The 19,721-nt window shown below is 46.5% G+C and overlaps 1 protein-coding gene across 1 annotated transcript in view; it reads left to right on the top strand.

Moving 5' to 3' along the window:
- Window positions 1-613: 613 nt before the first annotated feature.
- The window catches only part of LOC148144657 (uncharacterized), a 101,354-nt gene continuing 82,246 nt past the window's right edge, over window positions 614-19,721 (top strand). The window contains exons 1-2 of the mRNA XM_087975430.1: window positions 614-755; window positions 8,557-8,659. The gene's annotated coding sequence lies outside the window, so the exon portion shown is untranslated. The remainder of the gene's footprint in view (window positions 756-8,556; window positions 8,660-19,721) is intronic.

Genomic DNA, 19,721 nt, shown 5'->3' with positions numbered 1-19,721 from the left:
CACTATGGGTAACTTAGCACGGCCAATTCTCCCTAACCTACACCCGAATCTATAACTTACCTTCTCAAGATTGTAATTTAAATGCAGAGCTTTTCTAAGAAAAATGTCAGTCTGACTCACCATTGGGACATAGACAGAATTCACACCTATTGTCTCTACTTATAAATAGGGCAACGTCTCTTCGGAATGTAGATTCATTTAGATATAACTGCGTCACTTTACATATGAAGATATCCCTTTGAATGTGCCCACATCCCTTTGAAATGTAATCTCGTCCATTTAAACCTCTTTATTTGCAGAAATACCCGTTAAAATGTCCACGTCCCTTTTAAAATGCAGATTGCCCCCTTTAGATATGACACCGTTCCGTTAGATGTCGGAATATCTGTTTAAATTGAGCCGTGAGCTTTCCCAATGTAGACAGGGCTCCTGGAAACGTGGCAGTGTCCCCCCTGCAGCTGCTGAGCGAGACAGGAGAGTTTGTTTTTGTGAATGAGCAGTTGTAGCGCGAGGTGGCTGTGGCTTGGTGACGGTGAGGCTCCCCGGCCCCGCCCATCCCCCCGTGCAGACGTCACGCGGGGGCGAAGGCGGTTGGGAGGAGAAGTCGCTCGAGCGGGGAAGCGGCGGGAGGGCGGCCGTTAGGAAAATGGCGCCGCGCGGCCCGGGGCAGACACCCGTCACTGGGCACCGCCGCCTTCCTGGTGCAGCTGCTGTGTCACGGCCACACCGGCCGGCTGTACAGCAGGCAGGAGCCGGTGAGCATTCTGGAGGCGGATGGGGTTAAGGGCCTGCTTGGGAACTCGTCGGCCGCCTGGGTGGTGGAGTTCTACTGGTCGTGGGGCGGCCCCTGTGTCAACTATGGGGCCACCTGGAAGGTACTGGGCCCGGGAGGTGAAAGGTGAGGCAGGTTGTGGGGGGACGGAGGGGAAGGAATGTGGGGCCTGTCCTGTCATAGTGACATTTTACACTCACTTTCCATCTGCTTTTACTGGCGCTTGTGCTGTTTACCCCTCACTGTTTGTTTAATCCTTGTGCTGTTTGCCCCTCACTGTGTGTTTAATCCTTGTGCTGTTTACCCTTTGCTGTTACTTGTGCAATTGCTGAGGGTAGTGTGTAAATACTAGTGAAGGAGATTATGCACCAGCATGCAAATGTTCCTCAGGCATTGAAGGGGCAGGGTCTGTTGAGAATGGCTGGTCAAGTGTGTGGTGTACTAAACCTTGTTAATATGGGTATAGTTATGATTTGGAGATGCCAGTGTTGGACAAGGATGTACAAAGTTAAAAATCACACAACACCAGGTTATAGTCCAACAGGTTTAATCAGCTGATGAAGTAGCATCACTCCGAAAGCTAGTGTGCTTCCAATTAAACCTGTTGGACTATAACCTGGTGTTGTGATTTTTAACTGGGTATAGTTTGTTACTTGGAAAATATACTTTTTATTATTTAGAGTCATAGAGATGTACAGCACGGAAACAGACCCATTTGGTCCAACCTGTCCATGCCAGCCAAATATCCTAAATTAATCTAGTCACATTTGTCAGCACTTGGCTCATATCCCTCTAAACCCTTCCTATTCATAGACCCATCCAGATGCCTTTTAAATGCTGTAAATATACCGGCTTCCACTACTTCCTCTGGCAGTTCATTCCATACATGCACCACCCTCTGCATGGAAACGTTGCCCCTTAGGTACCTTTTATATCTTTCTGCTCTCGCCCTAAACCTATGCCCTCGAGTTGTGAACTTCACCCCAACACTGAGGAAAAGACATAAAAACATTGAGCATCCAGACAAATGCAAAAGCAATAAAATATCGAGGCACATAGTGTAAAACAAATTATGGCTCTAATCCTTTTTGTTCTCTGAGGCATATGGACACTTAAAATCTGTCAATAACATCAGCATTGCTACAGAGCATATTGTGTACACTCCTCAGTGTCAACAAGCAGGGCACATGTTTGCCGGTGTCACCAAAACATTGGGCATGTTCCTCGCTGTTGGCAGAAAAGGGGCGAGACCTACTTTTGATGGACAAATAAGGAGCACTGGAGGACCAGAAGGAGAGTTGTCCTCATGCCAATTGGAGCTCCCCTATTGTCTGAATGCGGAAGGTGGACCATGAGCTTCTTAAGGTCCTGCTCCTCCTCACACTGAATGAAGATTGAGCTTCACCTCAGACTGCAACTTCCTTCCTCTGTCCAACATCTGTGCGTACAGCACTCTCTTTTCTCACCCCCTTTTCCATTTACGTTTCAATTGTTGACTTGGAGCAACTGAAAGGAATGGGAATGAATCCAACGAGGGGATAGACTCTGGAAAAGTTAGTCCATGCCTGTGTCTCAATTGGCAAAACAGACAAGCAGGAGTCTGGAAGAATGCAGCAAGCCAGGCAGTATCAGGAGGTGGAGAAGTCGACGTTTCGAGTGTAACCCTTGTTCAGGACTGGGGGTGAGTATAGGGAGAGCTGCAGAACAAGGGTATGCTGAGGGCAGGGTGATGAAGTGGGGATAGGTGTAAATAGGTAGAGGGTACGACCTGGTTGGTGAATGTGAGGAAGGAACCTAGTTGGTGGCAGGGAGGTGGAGGGGCAGGGGCTCGGAAGGGAGGTTATTTGAAATTGGAGAACTCACTGTTGAGTCCTTCGGGCTGTGGACTGCTCAGGTGGAAGATGAGATGTTGTTCCTCCAATTTGCACTTTGGTTTGTTGTGGCAATGGATGGGACCAAAATGGTCATGTCAGAAAGGGAGTGGGAAGGGGAATGAAAATGGGTGGTGACTGGGAGGTCCGGTCGGCCTTTGCAGACCTTGCTGCGATGCTCGGCGAACCGTTCCCCAAGTTTATGCTCGTGCTCCCCGACGTAGAGAAGGCCACAGTTGGCAAATATAGTACCCCAACGTAAAGTTACAGCCTTTGCTGTGAAAAAAAGTAGAAAGGTATATTGTTTAAATGGTCATATATTGGGATGTGGAGAAAGTGAGGACTGGAAATGCTGGAGATTAGAGTCAAAAAGTGTGGTGCTGGAAAAGCACAGTAGGTCAAGCAGCATCCGAGCAGTAGGACAGTCAAGGTTTTGGGCGCAAGCCCTTCATCAAGAATGATGCGTGGATGTTCAGGGGGCATCAGTGTCCATCTGTGCCAGTTGTCAGACAGGTGCAGCAGGCAATGAGCAAGGCAAGTGGTGTATTAGCAAGAGGAATTAAGTTCAGAAGCGGGGATGTCTTTCTGCAGTTGGGGGGTCATTGAATATTCGAGGAGATAGTGAGGTCTGCCGATGCTGGAGATCAGAGCCGAAAATGTGTTGCTGGAACAGCGCAGCAGGTCAGACAGCATCCAGGGAACAGGAGAATTGACGTTTGGTTCCTAAAGAAGGGCCTATGCCCGAAACGCGATTCTCCTGTTCCCTGGATGCTGCCTGACCTGCTGTGCTGTTCCAGAAACACATTTTCAGGTCATTGAATATATTCAAGGCTGAGTTCATCTGATTTTTATGTGGATGTTTATGGGGAAGGCAAGAAAATGGTCTTGAGACAAGTACAGAACCGAGTTACAGAACCATACAGCACAGAAACAGACCCTTCAGTCCAACTAGTCCATGCTGACTATGTTCACCAGCTAAACCAGTCCCACCTGCCAGTGTTTTGTCCCATACCCTTCTGAACATTTCCTAATCATGTAATTATCCAAATGTCTTTTAAACCTTGTAACTGTACCTGCACCCACCACTTCCTCTGGATATTCAGTCCACACGTGAACCACACTCTGTATATAAAAAATATTGTGCCCTTCAAGTCTTTTTAAAATCTCTTTCTCCTCTCACATTCAAAATTTGCTCCCTCATCTTGAAACCCCCAGCCTAGGAGAAGGACACCTGTCATTCACCTCATCTCTCCCCTCGTGATTTTATAAACCTTGATAAGGTCACATCTCCACCTCCTATGCTCCAGTGAAAAAATCCCAGCCCATCCACCTAGATGCAGGTAGATCCATATCCAGTCATGATCGGATCAATGCTGGTCCCAATTCTCTCTCACGGTGTCCAGGACAGCAAGAGACCACAAGACATAGGAGCAGAAATTAGACCACCAGGTCTGCTCATTCCATTCAATCATCGCTGATCAGTTTCTCAATCCCATTCTTCCACTTTCAACAAAGTGAAAACGGACGGAGAGAGTGTGGGATGGAGATTTTCCGCTTCTAGGGAATAATAGAGGAAAGAGAGTTCACTATAAATTAGAATTTTTGGGATCGGCTGATGAGCCGAGGAGTGTCAGTTGGAGTTTAATTTAGAGAAGTCTGAGGTTTGTATTTTGGTCAAGCAATCCATACAGGACTGATACAGTTAGGGGAATGTTGCAAAATAAAGTGCAGGTTCATAGTTCCTTGAAAGTGGAGTCTCAGGTGGATAGAATAGTGAAGAAGGCGTTGGTTTGCTTTCCTTCATTGCTCAGAGCATTCAGTATAGGAGTTGGGAGGTCATGTAATACACCCTTCCCCCTCAAATGTGTGGTATCTAACTGCTTCATTGTTTCAAGTGAATACAGCCCACACCTTCCGCTACTGCCATAACATGAAAGCACTAGCTTTTGGAGTTCTGCTCTTTTATCAGGTGGTTGTGGAGAATAAGATCATGATCACAGAATTTATAGCCAAAGGAGTCCAGTGTCATGGAGATGTGATACATTAAACAATTTAGATTAAATCTTCCATCTTTTAGAATGGGGTTCTGTTCTTTGGTATGTTAATCCCCGAACCTGTTTTCAGTAACTTTCTCAAGAACGTAATTTAAATGCAGAGCTTTTCTATCCAAAATGTCAGGCTGACTCGACATTGGGACCCAGACAGAATTCACACCGATTGAAGGGTAGGCTGGGACTTTTTTCATTGGAGCACGGGAGGTTGGAAGGTGAAGGTGTCGGATGCCTCGTTAGCAAGTTTGCAGATGACGCTCAGATTGATGGAATATCAGATAGTGAAGGGGACTGTCAGATGATACTGCAGAATATAGATTGGAGAGTTGGGAAGAGAAATGGAGTTTAATCCAGACAAATGCGAGGTGATGCATTTTGGAAGGTGCAATTCGAGAGCAAACTATACATTAAATGGGAAGGTCCTGGGGGAAATTGATGTACAGAGAGATCTGGGTGTTCAGATCTATTGTTCTCTGAAGATGGCAATGTCTGTCAGTAGAGTGGTTAAGGCAGCATACAACATGCTTTCCATCATCGGACGGAGTATTGAGTACAAGAGCTGGCAGGTCATGTTAAAGTTATATAAGATTTTGGTTCGGCCACATTTGGAATACTGCTGTACAATTCCGGTCGCCAGATTTCCCAAAGGATGTGGATGCTTTGGAGAGGGTGCAGAGGAGGTTCACCAGGATGTTGCCTGTTATGGAGAGCGCTAACTATGAGGAGAGGTTGAGTAGATTAGGAGTATTTTCATTGGAAATAAGGAGGTTGAGGAGGGGTCTTGATTGAGGCCTATAAAACCATGAGTCTTGTAGACAGGGGTGGATAGGAAGAATTTTTTTTCCCCCATAGGGGAAGACTTAATTACTAGGAGTCACGAGTTCAAAGTGAGAGGGGAAAGGTTTGAGGGAGATCTACATGGAAAGTTCTTTACGCAGAGGGTGGTGGGTGCCTCATGCAGTGGAGTCAGTAGGGCTGGGATCGATAGCGTCATTTAAGATGTATCTAGACAGATACATGAATCGGCAGGGAGCAAAGGGATACAGATCCTTACAAAATAGGCGGCAGGTTTAGATAGAGAATCTCGATCAGCATAGCCTTGGAGGGCTGAAGGGCCTGTTCCTGTGCTGTAGGGTTCTTTGTTCTCTTTATAGAGGTTTCCAAAACCATGAGGGGCATAGATAAGGTGAACGGCATGTGTCATTTCAAGATTAGGCCGCAAATTAAGGTGAGAGGAGAAAGATTTTAATAAGAGATGAGGAGTACCTTTTTTGTAAACAGAGTGGTTTGTGTGTGGAATAAATGTCCAGAGGAAATAGTGGATGCTGGTTGTGTAACAACATTTAAAAGACATTTGGATAAGTACATGAATAGGAAAGGTTCAGGGGGATATGGGCCAAACACAGGTAGGTGGGACTAGTTTAGTTTGTGAATATAGTCAGCATGGACTAGTTGGGCTGAAGGGTCTGTTTCTGTGCTGTATGACCCTTTAACTGTTCTGTACTGGTCTTAAAATCATTTTACTTGCCTTCCCCCAGAAACATCCACTTCTTTCTTGTTCTAAAATCAGACGAACTCAGCCTTGAATATATTCAATGACCCCCGAACTGCAGAGACTTCTGAACTCATTTCTTCTTGCTAATATACCACTTGCCTTGCTGATTGCTTGCTGCACCTGTCTGACAACTGGCAGTGACTGGTGTGGAAGGATGCTGAGGCCACTTTTTACATCCACACATCATTCCTGAGGAAGGGCTCATGCCTGAAACGTTGATTCTCCTGCTTCTCGGATGCTGTCTGATCTGCTGTGCTTTTCCAGTGCCACACTTTTCAACTGTCATCTCCAGCATCTGCAGTCCTCACTTTCTCCACATCCCAATATGTCACCATTTAAACAACGCACCTCCTTTCAGCAGTTATTTGTTCGTAACTGAGGCTATAACTTCACACTGTGGGACTGCATTTGCCATGTGTTTGCCAATTGAGATACAGACCTGGACCAACGTTTCCCAACTCTGTCCCCTCCCTGGATTCACTCACTTTCTTCAGTTGCTGCAAGTCAACAATTGGCTTCTCATTGGTCCATTTGAAGAAGGATTTGCGCCATTTTTGCAGACAGCGAAGAGCATGAATGGCTTTTGCTGAACCAGCATGGAAACAGACCCTTCGGTCCAACCCGTCCATGCCGACCAGCTATCCCATCCCAATCTAGTCCCACCTGCCAGCATTTGGCCCATATCCCTCCAAACCCTTCCTATTCATGTACCCATCCAAATGCCTCTTAAATGTTACAATTGTACCAGCCTCCACCACTTCCTCTGGCAGCTCATTCCATACACGTACCACTTTCTGTGTGAAAAAGTTTCCCAGTAGGTCTCTTTTATATCTTTCCCCTCTCACCCTAAGCCTATACCCTTGACTTCTGGACTCCCCCACCCCAGGGAAAAGACTTTGTCTATCTATCCTATCCATGCCCCTTTTGTCGACCTCAGCTTCCGACGCTCCAGGGAAAATAGCCCCAACCTGTTTAGCCTCTCCCTATACCTCAAATCCTCCAACCCTGGCAACATCCTTGTGAATCTTGTCTGAACTCTTTCAAGTTTCACAAAATCTTTCCAATAGGAAGGAGACCAGAATTGCACACAATATTGCAACAGTGGCCTAACCAATGTCCTGTACAACCGCCACATGACCTCCCAACTTCTGTACTCAATACTCTGACCAATAAAGGAAAGCATACCAAACACTACCTTTACAGTTCTATCTATCTGCGACGCCAGTTTCAAGGAGATATGAACCTGCACTCTGAGGTGTCTTCGTTCAGCAACACTCCCTAGGACCTTACCATTAAGTGTATAAGTCCTGCTAAGATTTGCTTTCCCAAAATGCAGCACTTCACATTTATCTGAATTAAACTCCATCTGCCACTTCTCAGCCCATTGGCCAATCTGGTCAAGATCCTGTTGTAATCTGAGGTAACCCTCTTCGCTGTCCACTGCACCTCCAATTTTGGTATCATCTACAAACTTACTAACTGTACCTCTTATGCTCACATCCAAATCATTAATGTAAATGACAAAATGTAGAGGGCCCAGCACCGATCCTTCTGGCACTCCACTGGTCACAGGCCTCCAGTCTGAAAAACAACCCTCCAACACCACCCTCTGTCTTCTACCTTTCAGCCAGTTCTGTATCCAAATGGCTAGTTCTCCCTGTATTCCATGAGAGCTAATCTTGCTAATCAGTCTCCCATGGGGAACCTTGTTGAACGCTTTACTGAAGTCTATATGGATCACATCTACCGCTCTGCCCTCCTCAATCCTCTTTACTTCCTCAAAAAACTCAAAATTTGAGACATGATTTCCCACACAAAAAGCCATGTTGACTATCCCTAATCAGTCCTTGCCTTTCCAAACACATGTACCACCTGTCCCTCAGGACTCCCTCCAACAACGTGCCCGCCACCGATGTCAGGCTCACTGGTCTATAGTTCCCTGGCTTGTCCTTACCACCCTTCTTAAACAGTGGCACCACGTTAGCCAACCTCCAGTCTTTCGGCACCTCACCTGACATGCGCAGTGTGCTCAATGGAGATGCTGTTCCTGATGGATTTAAAGTGTCCAAATGCCACAATTTCTTCCCCTGTCACTCGACATAACCACGCACGCTGCTCGCTGTGTTTGATGTTCATCTTCCCGAGAACCCTCATGATTTTATAAATCTCAAATGAGGTCACCCCTCAACCTCCTGTGCTCCAGTGAAGAGTGTCTCAGCCTCTCCTTACAACTCAAACCCTCCGGTCCTGGCAACATCCTGGTAAATCTTTACTGAACCCTTTCTAATAGAATTCTTCCTATTACAGGGCCACCAGAAGCGTTCTCAGTACTCTACAAGTGGCTTCATCAACATCCTGTACAACTTCAACATTGTCCCAGCTCCTTTATTCAATGGTGTGAACAATTAAGGTAAGTGTGCTGAATGCCTTCTGAAGCTTCCTTCCAACCAGTGATGCAACTTTCAAAGAAGTATATATCTGAACCCCCCCCCGCCCCCCACCATATCCCTCTGTACAAGCCCTGCCCTTCCTTATTTTGGCAAAATGCAACCCCTCACCTTTTATCTATACACATGTTCTCTCTCAGACATACACACATACATGCCCCCCCCCAACACACACACCCTTTCACAGGCTTCTCCTCCATCACACTCACTTTACCAAGCATGTGCGCACATACTCTCTTACATACACTCTCATGCTGCACACATACACATAACAATGTGGTGCATTTGCAGAATTATATTTGCAGATATATTCAATTTTGCACAAAACGCACAATACGCAGGTAGTCAATCCATGTAATATTTTATAAATTCCTAGTTTGGAAATAGAACCAGTCCGATTTAAGATTGGGATACTCTCACACCTTTCATGCATTGTCTGGACTGAGATGTCACCTGTTTTTTAAAAAGACCTTAAGTGATCTTGAGAATATGACTTAATAGTAGTACTGCGATGTACACATTAATGAACTAAAACCTGCAACCCATTCTAAAAGATGAAAGATTTAACAGCAATCTACGTTTGTCAATATATCATCAGTTGCATGACACTGATCTTTTGCTCTTAACTCTGTGTCTTATGATCCTGCTCCACAGTTACCCGATGAAGGAGCAGCACTCCGAAAGCTGGTGCTTCCAAATAAACCTGTTGGACTATAACCTGGTGTTGTGATTTTTAAACCGTGTCCAACCTAGTCCAACAGCAGCACCTCCACCTCCTTTCTAGTGAACACAGCCCATACTTCCCAGTGCTGTCAGTAAACTGCCGATGAAACGATGCACTCCTGAAAAATTTATAGTATCTAACGAAACCAGCTACTCATTCACTGCTCCATCTAATACACAACATTGGAAACTTAGTGCAGAAGGCTGCAAGAAATGAGCAGCTTTAAAACAAAAACCGCTTGGAGCTTTCGATGAGAGCCTGAGCCCAGCAGTACGTTCTTTTATTTTGTGTCCCAACACGGTTACAGCTTCAGATCCCCCCCCCCTCCCCCAGCAAAAAGGGCAGAGAAAGAGTAGCTGTTTTTTAGACAACTCCACAACAGGGGAGAGGAGCAAAGGGCGGGGCAAGGCCAACAGCAGGCCCCCACACTACGCCTGCATTGCCTTGCACAGTGTACAAAAATCCCTTCCCCTTCAGAGACTCCGCACAGTGTGGGAGCAGGCCACTCGGCCCAAAGACTACACACCGATCCTCCGAAAGGTAACCCACCCACACAATTCCCCTATTGCTCAACATTTACCCCTGACTAATGCACCTAACCTGCACATCCCTGGGCACTATCTGAACCTGGACAAAGTTAAAAATCTCACAACACCAGGCTAAGTCCGACAGTTTATTTGGAAACACGAGCTTCGGAGCACTGCTTCTTCATCAGGTGATTGTGGACAATAAGATCATATGGCACAGAATTGATAGGAAAACATTACAGTGCCCTGCCACTGAACTGATATATTGAACAAACCTGGATTGTTAAGTCTTTCATATTTTAGAATAGGTTGCAGCAATCATTAATCAGATTACTTACAATGTGGAAACAGGCCCTTCGGTCCAACAAGTCCACACCGCCCCGCCGAAGCGCAACCCACCCATACCCCCTACATTTACCCTTTACCTAACACTACGGGCAATTTAGCATGGCCAATTCACCTGACCTGCACATCTTTGGACTGTGGGAGGAAACCAGAGCACCCGGAGGAAACCCACGCAGACACGGGGAGAACGTGCAAACTCCTGAGGCGGGAATTGAACCCAGGTCTCTGAAGCTGTGAGGCAGCAGTGCTAACCACTGTGCCACCGTGCCGCCCACTAAACAAAAACAAACATTGCATAGGGCTTTCTGATAGGAAGGAAACCAGAATTGCATGCAATATTCCAACTGTACAGCTGTAACATGACCTCCCAACTCCTGTACTCAATACTCTGACCAATAAAGGAAAGCATACCAAATGCCATCTGCACTATCCTATTGACCTGCGACTCCACTTTCATAGAGCTGTGAACCTGCACTCCAAGGTCTTTTTGTTCAGCAACACTCCCTCGGACCTTACCATTAAGTGTACAAGTCCTTCTAAGATTTGCTTTCCCAAAATGCAGCACCTCACATTTACCTAAATTAGATTCCACTTGCCACTTCTCAGCCCATTGGCCCATCTGATCAAGATCCCATTGTAATCTGAGGTAACCTCCTTCGTTGTCCACTACACCTCCAATTTTGGTGTCATCAGCAAACTTACTTACTATACCACTTATGCTCACATCCAAAAGGTAGTGGGCCCATTATCTATTTTCAAAGTGGAATTTACAATATATTACATGTATTGACTGCCTGCAGATTGTGCAGTCTTTGAGCAAAGTAGAATGTATTTGCAAACATCATGCTACAAAGACAAACTCCCACCATGGATGATCTATCATGTGTGCATGAGATAGAGAAAAAGTCCATGTCCGTGCTGTATATCTCTGTCTATTTGATAACAGATGCTTTATTCCTGTTGGTGTAAATGTTGTTGTAATTCATAGCTGGGTACTAATAGATGTAAGGGTGACAGAATTCCTCAAGTAGGGCACTGTAAGATTCCTGAGAGACCCCTATTCCTGGTTTACTTCCTCATGAACAAACATTAAGCACGTGCGCCTATTTATGATTTTTGTTTCATTTTTTCTTGTTTGATTCCCTGCTATGACTGCACCTTGTATCAGGATGGTTGACAGGCTGGGAGATTGTGGGTTGGGTCTTGATTGAGTATTTTATCGTTGTAGAAGTTATAAAAGGCGGGGTCAAAGCTTTAACAGAAATCCAGCAGAGCTGAGAACAGACCGACATCTTAGTCTGTGGGAACAGAAGGATCAACACAGGACAGAAATCAGGGCCTGAAATCTGAGCTGACACCAGACCACCGTGTGATCAGTGCTTTGATTAGCAGCATCCTTCTACATCAGTCAATGCCAGTTGTCAGACAGGTGCAGCAAGGCAAGTGGTATATTAGCAAGCTGAACTGAGATTAGAAGTGGGGATGTTTTCCTGCAGTTAGGGGGTCATTGAATATATTCAAGGCTGAGTTCATCTGATTTTTGAACAATAAAGTGTGGATTTCTTTGTGCGCAGGAGGTGTTTTTTTTTATTTTGAATGGTTTATGTGTTGGATGCAGGTACAGTATCCACGTTGAAGGTGGAAGGCAAGAAAATGGTTTTAAGACCACGACAGAACAGTTACGTTAGACAGCACAGAAACGGACCCTTCAGTCCAACTATTCCATGCTGCCTACGTTCTCAAACTAAACTAGTGCCACTTGCCAGTGTTTGGCCCATATCCCTCTGCACCGTGCCTCTTCATATACTTATCCAAATGTCTTTTAAACGTTGCATCTGAATGTGCATCCACCACTTCCTCTTTACATTCACTCCACACGTGAAACACTCTGTTTATAAACAAACTTTTCCTGATTCTGCTCGCTCCGTGAATTCATTCCCTTTCCTTTCGGTTGCTGCAAGTCGTAAATTGAAGCCCAGAATGAAAAACATAGAAAAGGAGTTGTGAAGAGAGTATCATACACTCAGATGGTTGACAGAATAAGGAGGTTACAGTCTGGAGCAAACTCAATCTTCATTCAGAGAGAGCAGCAGCAGCTTCCGAAGCTCATGTTCCAACGTCTGCATTCAGACAATAGGAAGGCTCTGATTGGCAGGAGGACCAGTCACCTTCCGGTCCTCCAGGGCTCCTGACTGGCCTCTTTCACTACCCTGTGTCCCAATGATGCAACTTTCAAAGAACTATGTACCTGATTTGGAGATGCCGCTGTTGGACTGGGGTGTGCGAAGTTAAATTTCACACAATACGAGGTGATACTCTTAACAGGCTCATTTGTAAGCACTAGCATTTGGAGCACTGCTCTTTCATCAGGTGGTTGTGTCTTATGATCCTGTTCCACAAACACCCAATGAAGAAGCTCGTGCTTCCAAATAAGCCAGTTGGACGATAACCTGGTGTTGAGTTTTAACTTTATCCACCCCAGTCCAACACCGGCACCTCCACATCATGTCTAGTGAACCAAGCACACACTTCTCAGTGCTGCCAGGAAACTACAATGCTGATGACATTGCACTCCTGAAAATTTTACAATTTCTAACAATGCTGGCTACTCATTCACTGCTGCAACCGATACACAACATTGGAAACATAGTACAGGAGACTGTCAGAAATGAGCACAGCAGGTCAGGCAGCATCTGAGGAGCAGGAACATCAACGTTTCTGGCAAAAACCTGAGGAAGGGCTTTTGCCCGAAATGTCAATTTCCCTGGTCCTCGCACGCTGCCTGACCTGCAGTGCTTTGCCAGCACCACTCTAATCTTGACTCTGATCTCCAGCATCAGCAGTTCTCACTTTCACATGTAAAATGAACAGTTTTAAAACAAAAACCTGTTGCAGTTTAAAGCTCTCAGTGAGAGTCTGAGCTCAGTGTGAAGTTCAGGTAATCTTTATTGTGACCCAACTTTGTTACAGCTTCAGAATCTCCCAGCAGAAAGGCGTAGAAAAAGTAGCAATTTTTAAAAAATAGCTCAAGGTCAAAGTGCAACCCCTCACTTTCTTCATTATTGGTCACCACTGAGTTGTCCCTTTGTAACTGCATCCTTGGTACAGCCTTAACCTGGAGGAAGTATTGCCTCACTCAGCAATTTCAACCTGTATTCCAATCAAGTTGGATGAGCAGCGTAGAGTCCACCAGACTGTTGTGGTGCTGGAGTCACGTGTAGGCCAGACCGGGTAAAGGATGCAGCTGGGACGACTGCTCTAATAACTGCTCAAGTCTTCCCTAAAAAAGAACTGAGTGAATCAGATGGGGGTTTTCTTCCACCCCCACCTCACCGACAATGGTTTCACCGTTAGATTCTGAACTCCAGATTTCTGACCAAATTCGAATTCCACCATCTGTCGCGGTGGGAATTGAACTCGGGAGCCACTGGAACTGGGTTGATAGTCCAGTTAATAAAGGCACTCGGCTGTCATTCTTTCAATCCCCCTGTAATGCCACATGATCCCGCTGGTGGCTCCGCAGGTGGGAGGAGCAGTTGAAGGCCTCTCCCCTGCGTGGACTCACCGGTGCCTCAGCAGGGCAGAGGCCTGGAAAAAGGCCTACCCCCACACTGTGTAGGGGAACGGCCTCTTCCCCCATGTGGACCCACTGGTGGATCAGCAAGAAGGAAGCCTGGGTAAAGGCCTACCCGCACTCTGGGCAGCTGAAGGGCCTCTTCCCCTGTGTGGACCGGTTGGTGCCTCAACAGGTTGGAGGATTCACGGAATGTCTTTCTGCACTCGGGGCAGCTGAAGGGCCTCTCCCCCGTGTGGACCCACCGGTGCCTCAGCAGGGCAGAGGCCTGGGTAAAGGCCTTCCCGCACTCAGGTCAGCTGATTCCCTGCTGTGACGACACTGTGCCTGGATTGTTGACTGGCTGGGAGATTGTGGATTGAGGCTTGATTGATTGAATGTTTGTTTAACCCAGAAGGTGTAGAAGGGGGGGGGGTTCAGAGCTTCAACAGACATCCAGCAGAGCTGAGAACAGACAGACATCCACATGCCTTTTAAATGTTGTAATTGTGCCAGCCTCTACCACTTCCTCTGGCAGTTCGTTCCATACATGCACCACCCTCTGAAGTGGTTGCCCCTCCAATCTCTTAAATCATTCCACTCTCACCTCAAACATATGCCTTCTAGTTTTGGACTGCCATACCCTGGAGAAAAGACCTTAGGGTTTCCCCTCTATCCATGACCCTTACAAAGGTCTATCAGTTTACCCCTCAGCCTCGGATGCTCCATGGAAAATGCCCCTGGCCTATTCTTTTCTGACCCCTTTCAAAGTTTCATAACATCTTTTCTACAGCAGGGAGACCAGAACTAACTGCAGTATTCCAAAAGTGGCTTAACCAACATCCTGGACAGCCACAACATGACCTCCCAACTCATCTACTCAATGCTCTGACCAACAAAGGCTATCCTGTCTACCTGAGAACTATGGAACCTGCACTCCAAGGACTCTTTGTTCTGCAACATTCCCCTTAACTGTGTCAGTCCTGCCTGGATTGCTTGACCAAAATGCAACAACTCACATTTCTCCAAATTAAATTCCATTTACCACTCTTTGGCCCATCCGATCAATTCTAATTTATAGCGAACTCACTTTTCTCTCTCATTCCCTAGAAGCTGAAAATCTCCATCCCACACACACTCCCTCCATTCTCACTTTGCTGACCCTAATCCCTGCTGTACCTCATCCTGAAGGGTCTGGTTCATGCTGATTAACAGGCGCACACTCGAGGAGGGGGGTGTCTAATTGAAACATACATAATCTTCAAAGCCTGGACAGAGTGGACATTGCGAAGATGTTTCCATTGGTAGGACAGACTCGGGCCAGAGGGCACAGCCTTAGAGTAAAGGGAAGACCTTTTAGAACGGAGAAACTTCTTCAGCCAGAGAGCGGTGAATCTGTGGAATCTATTTCCACAGAAGGCTGTGCAGGCCAGGTCACTGAGGATATTTAAAACTGAGACAGATAGGTTCTTGAGTATCAGGGGGATCAAAGGTTATGGGGAGAATGGGGCAGGTGGGACTAGTTTAGTTTGTGAACACTGTCAGCATGGTCTAGTTGGCTCTGTAACTGTTCTAAACTGGTCTTGAAACCATTTTCATGCCTTCCTCTTGTTCAAAAATCCAATCAAGATCATGGCTAATCTATTCACCATCTGAGATCCTCCTCCCTGCATTGTCCCAACTACCCTTAATTCCCCTACCATTGCAAAAACCCATCCAATTGTGTCTTGAATATACTTAATGAAGCTGCCTCTACTGCTTCCTGGGGCAGAGAATTCCATAGATACACTACACTCCAGGAAAAGCAGTTCCTCCTCATCTCTGTCCTAAATTTACTCCTCCTAATCTTGAGCCTGGTTTCATTCACCAGCAGAAATGACTCAATAAGTAGAGTTTCATCCTCACAGTGCAATGAATTCCCACTTTGCACCAAAACCTCGGATTTACTCACTCACTCAGTTGCTGTCTCACAAATGCAAGATTTCATTGTACCTTCTACTCCCATTAAGGGCAAAACATCTTTGAAAAGTCCTCAGAAACACTTCTGCTCTCACCGAAGATGATTAGAGTCATACAGCACAGAAACAGACCCTTTGTCCATCCACATTAAGGGCAAAGCATCTTTGAAAGCTGCTCTGAAACTCCAGCCTTCACAATCACACTCCTGCTCTCACTGAAGATGATTAGAGTTATATAGAACCGAATCAGACCCTTTGTCCACCCACACATCATTCCTGATGAAGTGCTCGGGACCGAAATGTCGACTCTCCTGGTCCTCAGATGCTGCCTGACCTACCACCTTTTTCAGCGCCACACTTTGACTCTAATCTCCAACATCTGCAGTTCTCACTTTCTCCACATCCCAAAGTATCACCATTTAAACAATACATCTCCTTTCTGCTTTTTTTTCACAGCAAAGACTATAACTTCACATTGAGATACTGCATTTGCCACGTGTTTGTAAATTGTGGTCTTCTCGACTTCGGGGAGACTGAGCATAAACTTGGGGAACGGATTGGCGAGCATCACAGCTGGGTCCGCAGAGGCTGACCAGACCTCCCAGTCACCATCGATTTTAATTCCCCTTCCCACTCCCTTTCTGACAAGAACATCTTAGCCTTCCTCTATTGCCATAACGAACCAAACCGCAAATTAAGGAACAACGCCCCATCTTCTGCCCGGGCAGCCTACAGCCTGCAGGACCCAACATCGAGTTCTCCAATTTCAAATAACCTCCCTTTCCATCACCCGACTCCCTTCTCAGCCCCGTGCCCCTCACTACCACTCCTTCCTGCCACCAACCTGATTTCTTCCACCCAATGATTAATCAGACTGTATCCTCTCCCTGTCTTCACCTATCCCCACTTTAGCCCCCGACCCCGGCACCCATCCCCAGTCCTGAAGAAGGGTTACACCCGAAATATCGACTTCTACACCTCGTGATGCTGCCTGATTTGCTGTGTCCTTCCAGCCTCCTGTCTGTCTATTTTGCCAATTGAGACACAGACCTCGATCACTTTTCCATAGTCTGTCCCCTCCCTGGGTTCAATCCCTTTCCTTTCAGTTGCTGTAAGTCAACAATTGAACTCCGGAAAGAAATAGAAATGGCAAAGGGGGCGAGAAAAGAGAGTGCCGTACTCCCAAATCTCAGACAGAGGAAAGAATTTGCAGTCTGGGTGAAGCTCAATGTTGATTCAGAAAGAGAGGAGCAGGAGTAGCAGCTTCAGAAATTCATGGTCCAACTTCCACATTTAGACAATGGGGTGGCTCTGATTGGCAGGAGGACCAGTTTTGTTTTGGTCCTCCACGGTTCCCTATTGGACCATCAAAGGAAGGTCGCACGCCATGTTTTGCAGAGAGCGATGAGCATGCCCAGTGTTTAGCTGACACCGGTGGGCATGTGCACTGCGTTACTGACACCGGGAAACATGCGCAGTATGCTCACTAGGGATGCTGGTGTTCCTGTCAGATTTTAAGAGTCCAAATGCCAATAGGACAAAAAAGGGGTCGAGCTACAATTTATTTTTCCCTGTGATTCGACATTGTATTGTTTTTGCATTCTGTCTGGCTGCTCAACTTTTGTATGTCTTTTCCCCACATTGCGCGAGTCCAGAACTGGAGGGCATGGGTTTAGGGTGAGAGGGGAAAGGTTTCGGAGGGGTAACCTTTTTGCACAGACGGTGGTGCGTGTCAGCCAGAGGAATTGGTGGAGGCTAGTACAATGATAATATTTAAAATGCATCTGTATGGGGATATGAATAGGACAGATTCAGAGGGATAAAGGGCCAAATGCTGGCAAATGGGTCACTGGATTAATCTAGGATACCTGGTCGGCATAGACCGAAGGGTTTGTTTCTGTGCTCTGTGACGCTATTTCTGGATAGTTGGAACCAACTTCACAAGACTAGGACTAGGCCATTCACCCCTTACATTCAAGATCAGAATGGTATTGGAAATGCACAGCAGGTCAGGCAGCATCCAAGGAGCAGGAAAATCGACGTTTCAGGCAAAAGCCTCGAATGCTGCCTGACCGGCTGTGCTTTTCTGGCACCACTCTAATCTTGACTCTAATCTCCTGCATCTGCAGTGCTCACTTTCGCCCATTCACCCCTTCCAGCCTGTCCTGAGCGGTGGTCTGACTGCGTTTATTTCGGTGAAAGAATCAGATAGATTTCAGCAGCTCTTTTAAAAAACTTGAATACGCTTTCTGGCTTTAATGATGTTTCTGAAGATATCATTTTAGGTTTAGGGTGTAGGTTTGATATCCAGACGTTTCATCACCTGGCTCGGTAACATCATCAGTGGCGACCTCCAAATGAAGCGAAGCTGTTGTCTCCTGCTTTCTATTTATATCTTTCTCCTGGATGGGGTTCCTGGGGTTTGTGGTGATGTCATTTCCTGTTCGTTTTCTGAGAGGTTGATAGATGGTATCTAGGTCTATGTGTTTGTTTATGGTGTTGAGGTTGGAGTGCCAGGCCTCTAGGAATTCTCTGGCAAGTCTTTGCTTAGCCTGCCCCAGGATAGATGTGTTGTCCCAGTCGAAATGGTGTTTTTTTTTCATCTGTGTGTGGGGCTACAAGGCCTGGCACTCCAACCACTGGGGAGAAAATAGATCGAAAGGAAGGGGGACAGAGAGAGAGCAAATGGCGGTCAGAGTGTGGGGGTAGAGAGAGAGAGATTGAGCGGGGAAGAGAGAGTGGGCGTTGCGGAGAAGTGGGAGATGGCACAGGACAGGGTGATACTAGGCACATAGATACACAAGAAGAAAGTGAGGACTGCAGATGCTGGAGATCAGAGCTGAAGAAGGGTTATGCCCGAAACGTCGATTCTCCTGTTCCTTGGATGCTGCCTGACCTGCTGCGCTTTTCTACAAACACATTTTCAACATATATACACAAGATGGCCACTGAGCCATCAGTTGGTCATCTTGACACACAAGATGGCCGCTGGATCACAATATGGAGAGAAACAGCAGAGCAGATACAGACACTGCCTGGGTCACCAGAATACCAGCACAATGGACTCACAACCCAGGTAATTAGTTTAAGGCGGGTGGGGGAGAGAATACACATGAGTAATGAGCATTGCCCGCTGAAGTGTCTGGGTCCAGCCAACACCTCCTATAGAAGTGCTTACAGCTTGATACAGACTCAATACCAAATGCTAATAACCAGGGCTGCAGGAATCCTCCTTCTCAGGAAGAGCAATTAGCGCCCATTACTACAACAATGGATTTCCATGCAGACATTGAAATGGACAATGTCTGCACTGAAACTGACAACGCCTGTTGGAAATTAACAAAGGTTGTGTTGGAACTGACAATGATTGTATCAACTATCAACGATTCTGCAAGGATTACCATAAACAAATCATGTTACAAAGACAATAATCTCATCCCTGACCGATTGTATCACAAAATGTATAAAAGTTTCTTGACGTGTTCTCCAGGTCGAGAGACGTCTCGCAGCTGACACTGTGCTGTTGGTGTCTTTCTCTCCCCGGAGCCCTGTCATGATGAACTCTGTCATTGAACCCCAATTCTGACTCTAAGCCTGGTGTTTTTCCCCACAACAGGGGAGAGAGAATGATGCGGGGGGTGGCAGATAGTGGGGGGAGCGAGAGAGAATGGATGATGGGGGCTGGAGAATGGACATGGGACAGAGGGTGGGGTGAGAGAGAATAGATGGGGGCAGAGGGTGGGATGGAGAGAGAATAGATGGCGGGGCAGAGGGTTGATAGAAGGACTAGTCAGGAGGCAGAGGGTGGGGAAACAAACGACAGGGGTGCAGAGGGTTGCGTGAGAAAGAATGGACAGGGTGTTCGAATTAGAGAGGGAGAATGGACAAGAAGCTGGGGGTGAAGAGAGAAATGACATG

This window comes from Chiloscyllium plagiosum, unplaced genomic scaffold (genome assembly GCF_037043375.1).
Source record: "Chiloscyllium plagiosum isolate Xiang-an unplaced genomic scaffold, Cpla_swu_hap1 HiC_scaffold_27, whole genome shotgun sequence".
Lineage (NCBI taxonomy): Eukaryota > Metazoa > Chordata > Chondrichthyes > Orectolobiformes > Hemiscylliidae > Chiloscyllium > Chiloscyllium plagiosum.
The sequence above is the reverse complement of the archived record's forward strand: the minus strand, read 5'-3'. Positions and strand labels throughout refer to the sequence as shown.